We start from the raw sequence: 16,323 nt of genomic DNA on the forward strand, positions 1-16,323 counted from the left end.
TACAGCTTTGTGTAACTGACCTCAGCCAGTGTTGGCAAGGGCCCTGCTTTGAGTGGGAGGCTAAGATGACCTCCAGATGTCCCAGGCAACATCTGATGTTGCAAAACAGAACTCTGTGTTATGTTTCCTTGTAAATACTGGCATCTCAGACATAAAAAGTAAGAAAGCCCAAATAATGCAGTGCTTTTAGGGGAAGTGGCAAAATACTCTGGTATCTCTCACAGAAGGAAGCACAAACAATACTTCCTCACACATAGAACCTATATCAAAGCTGGCACTTTACATATTACAAGAACATCTGAAAACTCAACTGACTCAAAGAATGAGCTCTTCACTGATGCACCAAACACGATTTAAGCAGAGCTACTAAATATACATCATAAACAGCTTCATGCAGTTGTCAAGTAAGACAGCACTGAAGTTTTGCTTTAGGTCACATGGTCTTTTAGTTTTGTCAGTCAAAAGTCCTAAATTAGTAGGTTCAAAAAAGGATGCTTACACAATTGGACTACACCACTGCAAAGCTATTTTAACATCTATATGTCTATATATCAAAAGCTTTATGAATATCCATAAAAATAAAATAGGATGGGTTTTTTTTGTTGTCCAGGCACCTTAGGCAGCCTTCCTGGAGTTCAGGATCTCTTCTCAGTCTCATCTCAATCTTAGTACTCCCACACATGCCTTAAAAGAATACATATTCCCTGCATCTGAACACCCCATACTTCTGTCTCTCATGCCCATTGTGACCTTCTCACCAGGTCCAGAATCCATGTCTGTTCACAGCTGGACCTAGTCAGCAGCAGAGTCTAATCCTGCTCTCAAAAACTGCAGGGAGGCAGCTGGACATTAATAACTTACAAACAGAACACAAACACAGGAAGCTAGGAGCACACACACTTCATACTTATTTATTTCGCCCATATGATTTAGATACTAACTCATTCAGCTGATACTTGCCACACCCTACAGAAAATGTAACATCAGTGAATTTACAATGGCTTCTAATCTACTCCGGAAAGCAAGAAAACAAGACAGTTCCCCAAAAGCTCACTGAGAAGGGATGGGAACCTACACAGCCTTCCAGTCACACTTCTCATGGATAACTGTCCCATGTGTTTGCTCCAAAGCCATTATCCAGTAGTTTCAATCTTACTGCAGAGCTAGATGCTCATTCTAGGGATGTAACACAAAGGGCAAAACAAAAATCAGAGGAAGAGCACAGTAAAGAGGAAGTAATGGAATTGCTGCTTTTCAGACTGGTGCTTTTACAGAATGCATGGGACTTGAAAGGACAGTTGGCAAGTCCTATCTAGATTTGTTCTGAACATTTGTGCAGCTTTGTCAATTTAAACTCTGGCTAAAGTGCCTAACAAGATGCATTAGACTGAATTCAATACACAAGAAACACTGCACACTTGTTTTTTTAAAGGCTAACGCATAGCCGTTTTCAAAATGTATCTACCCAAAAGCAAAACTAAAACTGAAAGTGATGTTAAACTCCACACATTTGAAAGCACTACAGTACAACACAAGTAGGCCCCACTTCCAAATAAATCTCATTGCAGCTACAGCAGCTCTGAATTCATTGTGGTGGTACACTATCAGTTCTGTCGGCTCAAAGAAGCAACCAGCTATGCAGGAATACAGAAAGATTCATTTAGTAACTGCAGCACTCAACAAAGGGCTTGAAGAACCAGCGTGGACTCAACTGTATTTCCTTCACAACTTTTGCAAGGTGGAGCAAAGATGAAGACTAGAGCCCAATCCAAACTGCAATGCTAAATCTTACCACCACGTGGAGTTTCCATAGCAATTCTGTTTCCATTTTAAGCGCAATACCGCTCAACCAGAACTGTTCTCAGAAAGCCAGCAGCAGACATCTCCCTCCCACTCTGTTAAGGATAAGCTGACACAGTCAGTGACACATTTTTCTGACTGCCTTAGTGCCAAACACACCAGGCTCTCCCATGCACTGGTTTTACTCCCAAGTGCAGACTCCACAGGCACTTATGATTTAAAGATTTTTCTTCCTTGTATTTCTTAGATCCGGCGTATCAGTGGTCAGCTGTGGGACAGTTAACAACCTGACCTACAGAGGATAGAAAAGTTTTGGGATGTTAGCTTTGGGGTGTACTACCCACCAGTATTTAACAGGAATTTAAAAACAAAAAGCAAAGAAAGTATCATAGTATCATTCAGGGTTGGAAGGGACCACAAGGATCATCTAGTTCCAACCCCCCTGCCATGGGCAGGGACACCCCACACTACATCAGCCTGGCCAGAGCCTCAGCCAGCCTGGGCTTAAACACCTCCAGGGACAGGGCCTCAATCACCTCCCTGGACAACCCATTCCAGGGTTTCACCACTCTCATGGGGAAGAACTTCCTCCTCACCTCCAGCCTGAATCTCCCCACCTCCAGCTTCATTCCATTCTCCCTAGTCCTATCACTACCTGAGATCCTGAGCAGTCCCTCCTCAGCCTTCCTGTAGGCCCCCTTCAGATACTGGAAGGCCACAATTAGGTCACCTGGGAGCCTTCTCTTCTCCAGACTGAACAGCCCCAACTCCTTCAGTCTGTCCTCATAGGAGAGGTGCTCCAGCCCTCTGCTCATCCTCCTGGCCCTTCTCTGGACACGTTCCAGCACCTCCACATCCCTCTTGTAATAGGGGCTCCAGAACTGGACACAGTACTCCAGGTGGGGTCTCACCAGGGCTGAGTAGAGGGGGAGGATCACCTCCCTCGACCTGCTAGCCACACTTCTCCTGATGCAGCCCAGGATCTGATTGGCTTTGCGGGCTGCAAGTGCACACTGAGAGCTCCTGTTGAGCTTTTCGTCCACCAGCACCCTCAAGCCTCTCTCCTCAGGGCTGCTATCCAGCCAGTCCCTGCCCAGCCTGGATTTGTGCCTGGGATTGCCTCCACCCAGATGCAGGACCCTGCACTTGCTCTTATTGAACTTCATGAGGTTGGCTTGTGCCCACCTCTCCAGCCTGTCCAGGTCCCTCTGGATGGCCTCCCTTCCCTCCCCCGTGTCTGCTGCACCACACAGCTTGGTGTCATCAGCAAACTTGCTGAGGGTGCACTCAATGCAACTGTCCATGGCACCCACAAAGATGTTGAACAAGACAGGTCCCAGGACTGATCCCTGAGGGACTCTGCTTGTCCCTGGCCTCCACTGGGACATGGACCCATTGACAGCCACTCTTTGGCTGCAGCCACCAAGCCAGTTCCTTATCCATCTGGTGGTCACCCATCAAACCCATGTGTCACCAGTTTGGAGACCAGGATGTGGTGCAGGACAGTGTCGAAGGCTTTGCTCAGGTCCAGGTAAACGACATCAGTTGCTCTCCCCTCATCTATTAATGTTGTCACCAGTGTAAGGATCAAGGAGGATGAGTGCAATACACAATGAATACCAATACACAAGGAAGAGTCAAACAGGAGCTAATCGAGTATCTTTCCAAACTAGAATAATAACTTTTCTATATTCTTTCCTCATACTAACTTTTTAGGCTAAGCTATGTATTTGTAAAGTTATTCTAGTAGGAAAGAAAGTCTCTGAGCTGCATTTTGAGTAGACAGAAAGCTACCTTATCCTATTTCTAGTCGCATCTCTAGAGAAGAAAGAAAATTTAAGGTAGTTGAAAAATCAGGGTGAGAAGAAATCCAAGATAGGGATTAGACACCATGACTGTTGTTAATGTTACTGATGCTATAATAGGACACCACACCTAAACACATTGGTTCTGCATAATTTAAAGCCCATGTTTATTAAGAGCCTTTTATGTATGCAATAAATGAAGAGTAAATTCGTCACAGTAAGTCTTTTAATGAAAAAATCAGATCATTTTACTCAGACAGCAAAGATGTCATTTTCAGCATACAATCAAACTATTTTATCTGGCAGACCACACTTCAGTGTAGCATCTTTGCATTCTGATCTTTCAGAAGAGCCCAGAGACAGAGTAGAACAAGTTCATGGCCAGTGTCACAATGCAAGTTGCAAGCAGCTCTTCCCTAACACTGTGCCCTGCTGGCCATGGCTCTTCCCAGACTGCTTCTACAAAACATAACTTGCTTTGCCTGTGTAAAGTGATATCAACATCTGTGAAATGAGGCTGGATTCTACAGCGTCTGCACAGATCTGGTCATGTACTATGTCACTGTCAAATGCAGACTGACTTCTTACTCATCCCAAGGTCATATGGAGTCTTAAGATGACCCTAAACACTCGAAGACAAGCGTAAAAAGTGCTCAGCAATGCTGCTTTTTCAATGACTACATTGTATCAGCTGATCTTAAGCACAAATAAAAAAGTTAAACCCAAGACGTACTAAACTATTTAACCATCCAATTACAAGGTAAGGCTATAAATTTATTACAGTTAAACATATTTAAATATTAAGGCAGCAGCAGCACTGCAATTTACAGCCTGATTATAAAACACTGCAGGATTTTGAATTATCGCACTGGCAGCTCTAGTTTTAGAAACATTACTGCTGAGCAGAGGATTTTTCTCCCCTACTTCCTATTCCTGAAGTCTCTCATCCTTCTTTGCCAGTACAAATAGCTCCAAACCTTACCATTCAGAGGATAACACATTAAAAAACCCCAAAACAACACACCCTAAAAATCTTCTGCAACATCACAAAAGAAACACAGTATTCCTTATCTAGGCATCAGATAATGTAAATACTTTAAACTTAAGTGATCAAGAGAAAAACTCAAAGGATCATCACTTCCAGTCTGTCCACAGGTAGGCACAGTATCAGAAGGAAAACTGAAGCAAGCACATCTCCAATTAAAACCACAATGCTTTTGGAGCTGTCAGAGTAAATTCATATTCTGTCCTGACAGCAGCAGTTTCTACCATCAAGCTGGAGCAGAGGCGTATTATCCAACATCCTTGACTGCAAAAATCAGATTTGACTTCTTCCCTAGAGGCAACTCATTAGACAAAGGTCTTTGTGACTTTAGGAAAATTGCAAGCCAAACCTAATGGGATGATGATTTTGCTGTCAGACCAGAAAGTATATACCAGAGAACAGCCAACTGCTTTTATTTTTACTTCTTGCCAGAAAAGGCAAAGAAACACAAGAGACCAAAATAAAGACTTGCCCCAAAAAAAAACAAACCCCAGAGTTCCACTGCATTTCTAAGCAGCTTAAGGAAAGAAGGGAAAGCTTAGTTTTATGCTTAGTTTATCTGGATGTCTGGGACAAATGCTACTAAAGCTATTAATATGCAAACTTCAACAGCAGCTGCCAAACATCTGCAAAATGTATTTTTAAAAATAAAAGTGTTCCTTTCTATATTCTGCTCTTAAATGAATGCATTATGAAGGGGCATACATAAGACATCCCATAATTATAAAAGTCTCCTGTTTTGTGGAATTTAAGCCCTTATTCACTCACGTGAATATTCAACTCTGCAGGCAAAAGCAAGGAGAGATCTACACTGAGTTCCTTCTCCCATCAAACCCATGAAAGAAATTTCACATCAGCAATAAGTAAGACTTTTAGATCACTTAAGGGACAACAATCAGATGTGCTCCCACCTCCAGAGGGTAGGGACAGGCAGCAAGAGGGAAGAGTTCTGTTCATAGATCCATTAAATAGTTTAGGTTGGAAAGGATTCTTGGAGATCATCTAGTTCCAACCCCCCTCCCATGGGCAGGGACACTACATCAGGTTGCTCAAGGCCTCATCCAGCCCAGCCTTGAACACCTCCAGGAAGCAGGCATCTACAAGCTCCCTTGGCAACTTGTTCCAGTGTCTCACCACCCTCACTGAGAAGAATTCCTTCCTAATGCCCAGTCTAAATCTACCCTCTTCCAGCTCAAAGCCATTATCCCTTGTCCTGTCACTGCAAGCCCCTGTAAAAAGTCCTTTCCTGGCTTTCTTGTAAGAGAATGTCTAGTGCTCTGATCATCAAGGCTGTTATCCAGCCCTTCAGCACAGGTATTGAGCATCTATAGATGAACATAGCCCATTTTATTCTGAATTCACTTTCTTAATGATGGTATCAGTTGCTATTTAACACACCACTAAGGTATACAACCCTGAAAAACTAATTCAATCCTTCTGCTATAGATCTCACAGGAAAAAAATGTAAATCATTCAGACAACAAAAACATGCATTGCAAGTCATGTGGAGAATTCTCTATTTTAATTTTCTCTAAAGGAAGTAACTGGCTTTTGTGGTTTGGTCATAAAAAGCTCCTCTGAATTTCCAGTTACTACAGGCAAACTATTCTCTTCACCTGCTCTGTCATTTAAAAACTTCTCTAGGATCTGAGGACCTCATTTTACAGAACAGAAGTTTGCCAATATACATGGATACCCCATCTAACAACTGCCAGCATCACACAAGTGAAACAAGAAACACTATTAATTAGTGCTCAAAAACTACTTAGATTTAAAATACCAAGTGAGTATTCCAAACCATAGAGAACCCACCATCAGGGAATCCTGATCGTGACAGGCCAGCAAAATGAAAAGCTACAGATTTGAGAAGGAAATCATTTGAAGAGTGGATACACCTGCTAAGATTGAAAAGTTGTTTTAAAGATCTTTTTAGCACTTTTCCTCTCTCTCAAAGCCTTACTCATCACAGCAGTTGTCAGAGAGGTGCAGCATATAACCCTAGCCTACTTCAATTCTCTGAGAGGAAACTCTAGCTGCTGCCACAGAGGAATACAGATGGGAATTTCTCATGCACAGACCCACTAAAACAAGTCATTACTGATGATTTTACAGAACAGAAGGTTGAACACTTCAGATATGAGAATATACTGAAAATGGATTCAGTATATGCTTAAACGAATGACTCACCACAGGCCTCATGACCTAACAGAAAAGCATCTACTCTGGCCTCAAGAGTTACAAAGACAGCATGGAACACTGGATATTTTAAATGCACTGATATGAGTATGGGGACAAAGGTTAGAGGAAATGAAGTGTGGGAAGAGTCAATGACTCTCAGACAAAACAGACAACTAATTCTATTTGCCTTCAGAAAAGACTCATCTTTAGGAAAAAAATACAACATGCCAGATTCCATACATTTTTGTTCTCACTTTCTTGCTGTTGTCTTGCACTATCCCAACAAAAACCAAACAAGTTTCAGCAATTTAGAAAAAAAACCAAACAATTTTTAGATAGTTGTGCAAAATAACAGGTATATCAATGTTCACTCAGATCTATCATTCCTTTCCCTTTAAGAGATAAATATAGATGATACTAGTAAATTCTAATTGCAAGAACACTGAAGATCTGGACTGGACTGTTCGTTTCTAAACTGTTCTTAAAGCTCCTTGGTAATAAATACTTAACAGAAATTAAAGTTTGGATCTGTATTGCATGAAGTGCACCGAAATCCCTTTTCAGCCAAGGCTCTTCTAATGCCCTTTAATTTGGGATTGTTCTGCACACAGAGCATCACTGACATCATCGGACAAGAATTATATAGACCTCAGAAATAAACTTGATGGAAAAACAATAAGGAAAACAAGCACAAGAGAACAGACATAAGGTTCAAGCATGTATCAAGGAACCAGTGGACACTTCTTACAAAACCTTGTCTGGATGCATTAAAAGAAAAGAAACAGAAAAAGAACTGACAGCACAAGGCTGTCAAAACACCATCCCTACTGGAGCAACAGACAGCTCCTTTGACCAGTGCTAACAAAACTTTAAAGCTGAGGACACAGATGAAATATGTAAAAATAAAGACTATAGAAACAGAATATATCCAAAATGTGAATACAAAATTTTAGGGAAATCTGAAAAGACTGAAACTGTATGCTCTGCTAGGCACATATCACAATTCCCCCCCTTCACCACCAAAAGAGAAGGCACACAGTCATACAAAGACCCAGATTCACAACTCCATAAAAGTTATATCAACAAGAAAACTTTATATCAACAGGAAATGTAGACAATTTATAACTGTTACCTAGCCTCATCTTCATCCAAAGCCAACAGGAAATTATGCTATTTAGCATCAAAAAAGGAAAACAAGAGGAAAAGCTCAACTATGGCTGTGGTAGTCTGATTGCTCTCCAGCTTTAAGTAATAAACCAGACATCCAAAATGTGTATGAGGTATGAGCAGAGGCTCACAGAAAACACATTGCTGAACATCTGTGGCACACATACTGTTATGTACTTAATTTTGCAGTTGAAGTAGGACTGAAACGAAAGAAGCCATGCAAGCAGCATTGCTAAACATCTTAGGGTGAATGCTCAAAACAGGTGAGCGTTCGCAGTATTTAATCAGATCCCAAAACCACTTCCAGTAGCCTGAACAAACTGCTGTGAGGACAGTGGCTAGCTTCTACCCACTCCTCTCCTTAGGCTTCAATCTCTCTTTTGTGTTTATTCAGTCATATTACAGACAAGTAATCAAAGATGCCAGGGAAAATAGTGACTAAGAGCACAGGCAGAGAATCACTGCCTAGCACCTTGGAACCAAACAGCAAACTAGAACCTGGAAAGAGTGTGGCTAGGACAACAATCTGTTCTTACAGCTTTCCTCTTTAGATCCTGGAAACAAAGAACTGCAAATGGAAAATGTGCATAAGGTCTGCAGAGTAGAGTCCATCTACATATACAGTAAATTTAGTCCTGAAAGAATGTGAATCTTTTCAAATAGGCTGAAGACTGAACAGCGATGAAAGCCATGTGAAACAGTCTCAAGCACTTAAATTTGAAAGGATTCGTAATTCACATTTAGCTATCAATGTTCTGAAGGTATCTGGAATACAGATTTGAGTATTTACCATATTTAATGAACAGTAAAGATTTATACTGCTTTTACATTTCCTTTTAATGATTTAATTCCTGCAAGTAAATATGGTTCCTCTGAGCTAAAGTGTAAGTATTTCCCAACAACGCTATAAACGGGTCAAGATTCATACATAGCTGGTTTCAAGAAGGTCACACAGGAAATCTCTAACAGCTGAGAACACAATCAAGGTTCAGAAACAATCTTTAAAATGTTACCAGTCTTAACCTTTTTATTTTGGACATCTCAACTAACTGCTGGTCATTGCTTGCTTTCAGACATCTAGAAGTTGTGAGAATCTGACCGGAATACTCATGAAGAAATTCTTACCGCTAAAAGAAAAAAGAACCCAAATCTGCACGATCCTTGACAAAAGGTCAGTAGCACTCTGGGTTTAAAGAGTGGGAAAATAGAAAACAACATTTGTATTTTCAGGAGGGCTACAACATAGATTTGACCTCAGTATAACTTCAGAACCTGGAGTTCATTGTCTTGATCAGAAACAGAGACAAAACAAACCGATGGCAAACAAGCGTTTAGACAACTTGTTTTCTGTGACTTGCCAAGCCTCAACGTTTTCCAACAGAAGTGAAAACAAAAGGCTGCAAATTCAGGAAACTTCCTTTCCTTGTTTACCTTTTGCAACCTGTTAAAAGTGAGTACACGGATTACTTGGGGATCCATTACCACGTTTAATTGTAAAGCTAAGTTCAGGGGTTTTTCACTTACACAACCAGCAGTCCCTTTTCATTTACAAAAGGCTCCTCTGACAAAGCACTCATCTGTATTTTGCTCCTCTCCACATCTCCCAGAACAACGGCAAAAAAGCATGACGTTGCTTTGCAAACGTTAAGTTTTAAATGCAGAAGTTATTCAGCTTTTATGAAAACTTCAGCAATCATATTTAAGCTAATGGACCTCCTGAGACAAAACATTTATTACAGTAATGGAAGCTTGGCTTTCCTGGTCTTTACCAGTCTCCCAAAGCAGCTAATTCCCAGCCTGGAACTCTTTCCTGACCTCTAGAAAGGGTCAGCTATCTATAACTGTAGACAAAATAAATCCATGGCATTCCACAGCTCCGTGGTAAGCTCACTAAAAAGAATCCAGCAGGTTCAGTACAAAGCTCAGCTGAGATGTGCCTTTTGTGTTAAAATAGCTTCTTCAGAAAAAGACCTTTAAGATAAACCTTAAGCAAACCCTTAAGTAATCCTTTACCTGGCTGCCATACAGTAGCGCACAGTGATTCTTCACAGTTCTCAAAACAGGCTACTCACCTCTCCTATTGCTTCCTGATAAGGAACGACAGTTAGTCAACCCCAAGAGCAGGTTGTAATTTATAAAGAGTTCTGAGAGACAAGAGAGGGCTACTGCATCAGATCCTACCAGTATGTCCCATTCACAGCATAATATACCTAGGTCTTTGGTACTTAGCACGGGAAAGGCAAATAAAATAAGCTTATGATTTGAAATGATAACTTTCACAATCAAGCTGATTATGAAACACTGCTTGAAATTTCAGCTTGTAAAAAATGCGTTTTTGGACATTTACAGCTAACAGTTCAATTAACAGGAATCAGGAACAATCTACTTCACATTGAAACTTTCCTCCACTCAAGTATCCATGTCTCAATCACCATGAAATGTTGCCCCTATTTACAATGCCTTTCTCGGTAGCTTTCCTTACACCACCTGATAATCACACGTTTTGTGATACAAAAAAACAAGAAATCTGCAGATCTCAACTAGTTTTGCTAAGATCCACTCAGTAAAGCATTAACAGGCAAGTGAAATTCCTAGTCACTATGTCAGTGACTGCTGGTTGTTTCTCCAAGAAGTACATCTCTTGTACCATTCACATCTAATGACTCAAAGACTGCTTTAGACTAGAAGGGACTGCTGGAAGTCTTGTGGTCCCAACACCCACTCAAAACCAAAATGAAGGTCACCTTTGCAACAGACATTACCATGGCAGAATGGCTGAAACTTCTGGTCATCACAGAAGTAAACTGGCAAATGCCTTCACTACTCCTTTATTGTTAGGAAGGCTACCAATACCTAAATAGATAAGCACTGTTTATTCTCAGGACAAAGACAGGGATGAATAGAAAACAGGACATAAAAGCAATTGAAAAAAATTCCTTACAGTCACCATAGGAATAAAGTATCAGACAACAGCTCTCCCAGTCCAGACAAAGCTTGAGAGACGGAACAAAGAGTCAACTCTTCCCTTTACCACCAAAACAGAGATGGAAAGTTTTCAGTATCTGTTCTCTAAAAAACTCCATGAAGAGCAAGCTTTACAAGCAATCTAGGATCTTCTCTCCAATTACTGAAGCTAGAGTTGGATTTATAACAGCTTTATACAGCCTCCACACAAGAATTCCCTCACCCTTTGTATGAAGCTCAGATTTACTTTCAGCTCCAAGTATAATAGGCATTATTTACCCCAATCCAAACCAGTGCAAACACTTTGTGAAAAAAACCAACAGCAAGCTGCCATTTCAGAGAGGAGTTAGGTGAGACTTACTACAGAGAGCCCAACTTCCAGTGATTCTAAGTAGGTTTAATGCAGTAGCAGCTTTAAGTAGGTTTTTTCTTCAAATGAAAAGCTTAGCTCCAGGCTGCTGTGCTTGCCACTCCACTAATTAGCCTACTTGTTCAATATAGTCTGTCCTTCCAGCGGAGGACACAGCATAATGAACTGCATACATTCTCACAAGATTACGGGTACAGACAACTGTGGGACCAAGAAGATACTGTAAGAACAAGCTCTTCTTTGGATACAAGCAAAAGGTAAGTTTTCATGTCCACCTTCACCAAGGATATACTATTATTTGCATTACAATAGGGGTTTCACTGAGAAAAGAAATGGACTCTACACTCTATCATCAAGAAGTGAACAGACATTCTGTGCCAAAGCTAGATTAATGTTCATAGGCACCTGTGCTGCTAGTAGCACACAACCATCTTCACAGCAATATGCAAGCCCTACCTGAATCCCCAAATGTTTCCTCCTTAAGGCAAGTATGGCAGCTCAGACTTCAGAGTGCCTGTTGCCACCAGTGAGACCAAGAGCTCTTACCTTTGAGGGTAAGTCTATCTGCATGAGAGAAAGATTGCAAAAATGAGAGATGGAGACAAATGAAAAAATTGGCACTTGATACCTTCAACAATCACCTGTTTGAACATACTGCAACCTCAAATGTGGTCATTCAATTCTAAAATGAAGGCTAGAGGCACATTAGTTCAGCTAGGGATTGCAAAGACAACATCACTTAGAGACTAATTCATTTTTACAGTGAGAACTGACGATGCCTTAATTTCTCACTATAGCTTAAAAAATAGAGATCTTATCAACCTCTCTGTAACCTCTCATCAATGTAATTCCTTTCAGCTCTATGCCCTTCTTTCCCCATCACAATCTCCTTATGGGCTTCAACAAGGCTCCCCCAGTCTCTGAAGCACTGAAAAGTAGTTATAAAACCATGGTTTGCCACTGCAGTCTTTGACCACAATACACTTGCAACTCCTCCTAGACATTCAACATACAGAAAGCAACTGAATTGTTGTTTCTTCAAATAAACTATCATTCTAATTCCTTGTCAGCTTTTGCTGCAGTACTGTGTAGCTTCCTTTGGCTAGTTAATCTGCCTTTCACTTATCTTGTAAGCACTAAGTTATTCAGCAGTAGAAGTCACAGCTAACGTCAGGAAACTTGTTCCTCTAATCTGCAAAAACCTCCAATTGCTCAAACCTCTGTATTTTTAATTACAATGGTATAAAAATGCTAACAAGCATGTCCAGAACAAGAGATGTGAGCCTCAATAGCAGAAGCATGGCAGATACATTTCTTGTTGTAAACTGACAACTCCTTTGAGTAACATTTATCTGCACATGCTAGATTAGTGTACCTTTTTCATGACAACTTGCAGTGAATACACTGCTGCAAGGTTGTGTGATCCCAACCCTGCATCATCACTTGCCCAGCCTTCTGTTGATCAGTCATCACTGATCCACAGTCACACAAGCTGTATGGAAAAAAAAACATGCAATAGAGAGATACCAGTGACCTCCTGCATTTATAGAGCATTCTTGAAATTCTCCATTAAAAGTCAATTCTAGACATTTCTCTGACAATCTTACTGACCTCAGACTCCAGACTTAACTGACCTCAGACGTTCTTCTAAACATAGTTTTCTGAAGTCCCTAAACACACACTGTGATAAATTTTGAATTTATTGGCAATTTTTAAAAGTTCCTAGCCTTTGCTCTGTATTTGAGTTCTCATCTCTTCACACTCTTCCTCACTACACAACTTTCAACCCTTTGGACATTCTTATTTGCATATTAATGCTTACAATAGTCTTCCCCACAGCAGCAATGCAAGAACAAACTTGATCTGGATGAGGGGGTTGAGTCAGCCATCAGCAACTTTGCAGATGACACCAAGTTAGGAGCAGATGTTGGTCAGTTAGAGAAAGGCTCTGCAGAGGGACCTCGACCAACTGGACAGATGGACAGAATCCAATGGAAAGGCATTTAACAAGTCCAAGTGCTGCACTTTGGCCACGGCAATCCCATACAGAGCTGCAGGCTGGGGTCAGAGTGGCTGGAGAGCTCCCAAACAGAGAGGGACCTGGGGATACTGATCGACAGCCGCCTAAACATGAACCAGCAGCGTGCCCAGGTGGCCAAGAAGGCCAATGGCATCCTGGCCTGCATTAGGAATAGTGTGGCCAGCAGGAGCAGGGAAGTCATTGTGCTCCTGGACTCTGCATTGGTCAGGCCACGCCTTGAGTACTGTGTCCAGTTCTGGGCCCCTCAGTTTAAGAAGGACATCGAAACACTTGAAGGTGTCCAGAGAAGGGCAACAAGGCTGGGGAGAGGCCTTGAGCACAGCCCTATGAGGAGAGGCTGAGGGAGCTGGGATTGTTTAGCCTGGAGAAGAGGAGGCTCAGGGGAGACCTCATTGCCCTCTACAACTACCTGAAAGGTGGTTGTAGCCAGGAAGGGGTTGGTCTCTCCTCCCAGGTAAGCAGCACCAGAACAAGAGGACACAGTCTCAAGCTGCGCCAGGGGAGGTTTAGACTCGAGGTGAGGAGAAAGTTCTTCACCGAGCAAGTCATTCGTCATTGGAACGTGCTGCCCAGGGAGGTGGTGGAGTCACCGTCCCTGAAGGTGCTCAAGAGGAGATTGGACGTGACACTTGGTGCCATGGTCTAGTCATGAGGTCTGTGGTGACAGGTTGGACTCGATGATCCTCGAGGTCTCTTCCAACCTTGGTTATACTGTGATACTGTGAAGAACGTGCTGGAAAAGTTTCTTGTGATTTGTTATTTTCGGCATGCTTTGCAAGCCCTCCTGATAAATGTCTTCTCTGCACTTCCCTTGAGAAATACTTTGTTGAACTGGCACTGAGACAGAACATATGCTTTTTAAATTGGTAATAGAATTATGCAAGTTGCTTACCAAAAAAAAACCCCAAAGACAAACATATAAATAATTTTCCTACAGAGAAAAATGCAACTGAGCCATTTCTAACAAAGCTCACCTTTTTTTCATACTTGTAATGAGTTTTAAGTTTTTATAACATAAAGATGATATTAACAAAAAAGGTTTCTCAAGGAAAATATCTTTGATATTAGGATGATCTTCATATCACTACTCATCCAAAACAATACACATGAAGTCCCCCAGGCTAAATTTAACATGCAGTTATTAATTCTATAGCTTTTTATATCCAAAGAAACAGATGAACATCAAATCTAATTTTATGCAAGATTTTTGTACTTTGAGGGCAGTTTCCTTGGCTAGAACTGAACAAGCTTATTTCCTGCCTGTAAAGCTGCAATATATCCACATAGACAGGCTGGAGGGGGTGATTGTGATCACCCAAACTGACCCACTTAGCATCAGCCACCTACCCTCTGTAAAAAGAAACACAAAGAGGAATTAAAAGCCACAATATGGTTCCCCAGCCACCTTTTAAGGACCAAAAGCATAAGAAGCATCACTGTCTCTTCTCCCAGGCAACCAACACCAGAACAAGGGGACACAATCTCAAGCTGCACCAGGGGAAGTTTAGGCTCGAGGTGAGGAGAAAGTTCTTCACCGAGTGAGTCATTTGTCATTGGAATGAGCTGCCCAGGGAGGTGGTGGAGTCACCATCCCTGGAGGTGTTCAAGAGGAGATTGGATGTGGCACCTGGTGCCATGGTCTAGTCATGAGGTCTGTGGTGACAGGTTGGACTGGATGATCCTCAAGGTCTCTTCCAACCTTAGTGATACTGTTATACTGTGTATCAGCCATCCCACCTGGCAGCCACACATGTAATCAACGTATTCAGCTTTCTAGTGCAGCAGTCGCTTAGGGTTTTCTGTACTTTCACAGGCTGGACACTATAAACTACGAGGCTACCTCAATAAATTCTAATTCAGTTGTTACTTTACAAATGTTTAACTTCTTGAAGGTACATATCTGCAGCACCCACATTCATTTTCAGGACTGAAAATAATGCCTTTAACTTGTTTTCAGACTGATCTTTCTCCAGTGTGCTAGCAACCCTTTCTAGATTCCAGAAATAGCTGTAGCAGTGCCAGCTGCAGAAGACCTGTATTTCTGCCTTGTCAGTTCCACCCCTCCCACACCTCAGGCTTAGCTGCTCAAGGCTTCACTGAATGCTAATGGTCATAGCTGGATTACTCACTCACCTTCAACACCTCATATTACTGCTTCCAAAGAGGCCTTCTCCATCCTCAACCTGTCCCAAGGTATACACTACTTTAAATGTGACCCAATCTAAAATCTGGTTTGCTTGAGTACAGCATTTAAAAGCAAAAAAAAGCTAAATCACTTGTAAACCACAACTCTTAAAGTTGTCAAATTACCTTTCCCCAAGCAATCAAGAAGTTCTAAATGGATGTCATTTTGTTTCAAGACATTACATCTCAGAAAGCAGGATGAATCAGGCACTATTTATGACTTTAAGTAGACATTTTAAAAAGTCAGGGATCAAACTAATATGATTCAGAAGTTTTTTTTTCCTGCATTTTTCCCATACCCAGGAGTTTAAAAGAAATAGGATGTGTGCTTCCACATTTCCATTACGTGTTTGGTGTTAGTGAAGAGCTTATGGAGCCCTGGTAACGTCACACAGTGATTTATACACTGACAGCTGATGAAGCAGAATGGGAAAGTGGCAAAACATCAGTGACATTAAGTTGAGCATCAGATGAACAACTCTCAGGCCTCTTATTGAGCCCAGATTTAAGGACAGGTTACAGAGTCAGGAAGGTCTTGCTCTCTTTCCTTCTCTCCTCTGGTAATGGTCATATCCATGGCTTACTGGACTTTTCACAGATCTGCTCTAAATCCCTAGTTCTTCCCTTTGGGAGAATGGCAGGGTAGAGGGGAATCCAGGTATCTTCAACCAGCTCAAATATATAGTTGAAAGGACTCAGAAGGCTCAAATATACACCAGAGCTTTCTTACAAAAAGAATGTGCATAGAAACTCACAAATTCACATGTGG

The 16,323-nt window shown here is 41.5% G+C and overlaps 1 protein-coding gene across 4 annotated transcripts in view; it reads right to left on the reverse strand.

The window, feature by feature from the left end:
• Positions 1-16,323, reverse strand: part of HMG20A (high mobility group 20A) — a 42,103-nt gene that overhangs the window by 19,979 nt on the left and 5,801 nt on the right. The window lies entirely within an intron of this gene.

Source organism: Melanerpes formicivorus, unplaced genomic scaffold (genome assembly GCF_026170545.1).
Source record: "Melanerpes formicivorus ecotype bairdi unplaced genomic scaffold, bMelFor1.0.p_v2 SCAF_10, whole genome shotgun sequence".
NCBI lineage: Eukaryota > Metazoa > Chordata > Aves > Piciformes > Picidae > Melanerpes > Melanerpes formicivorus.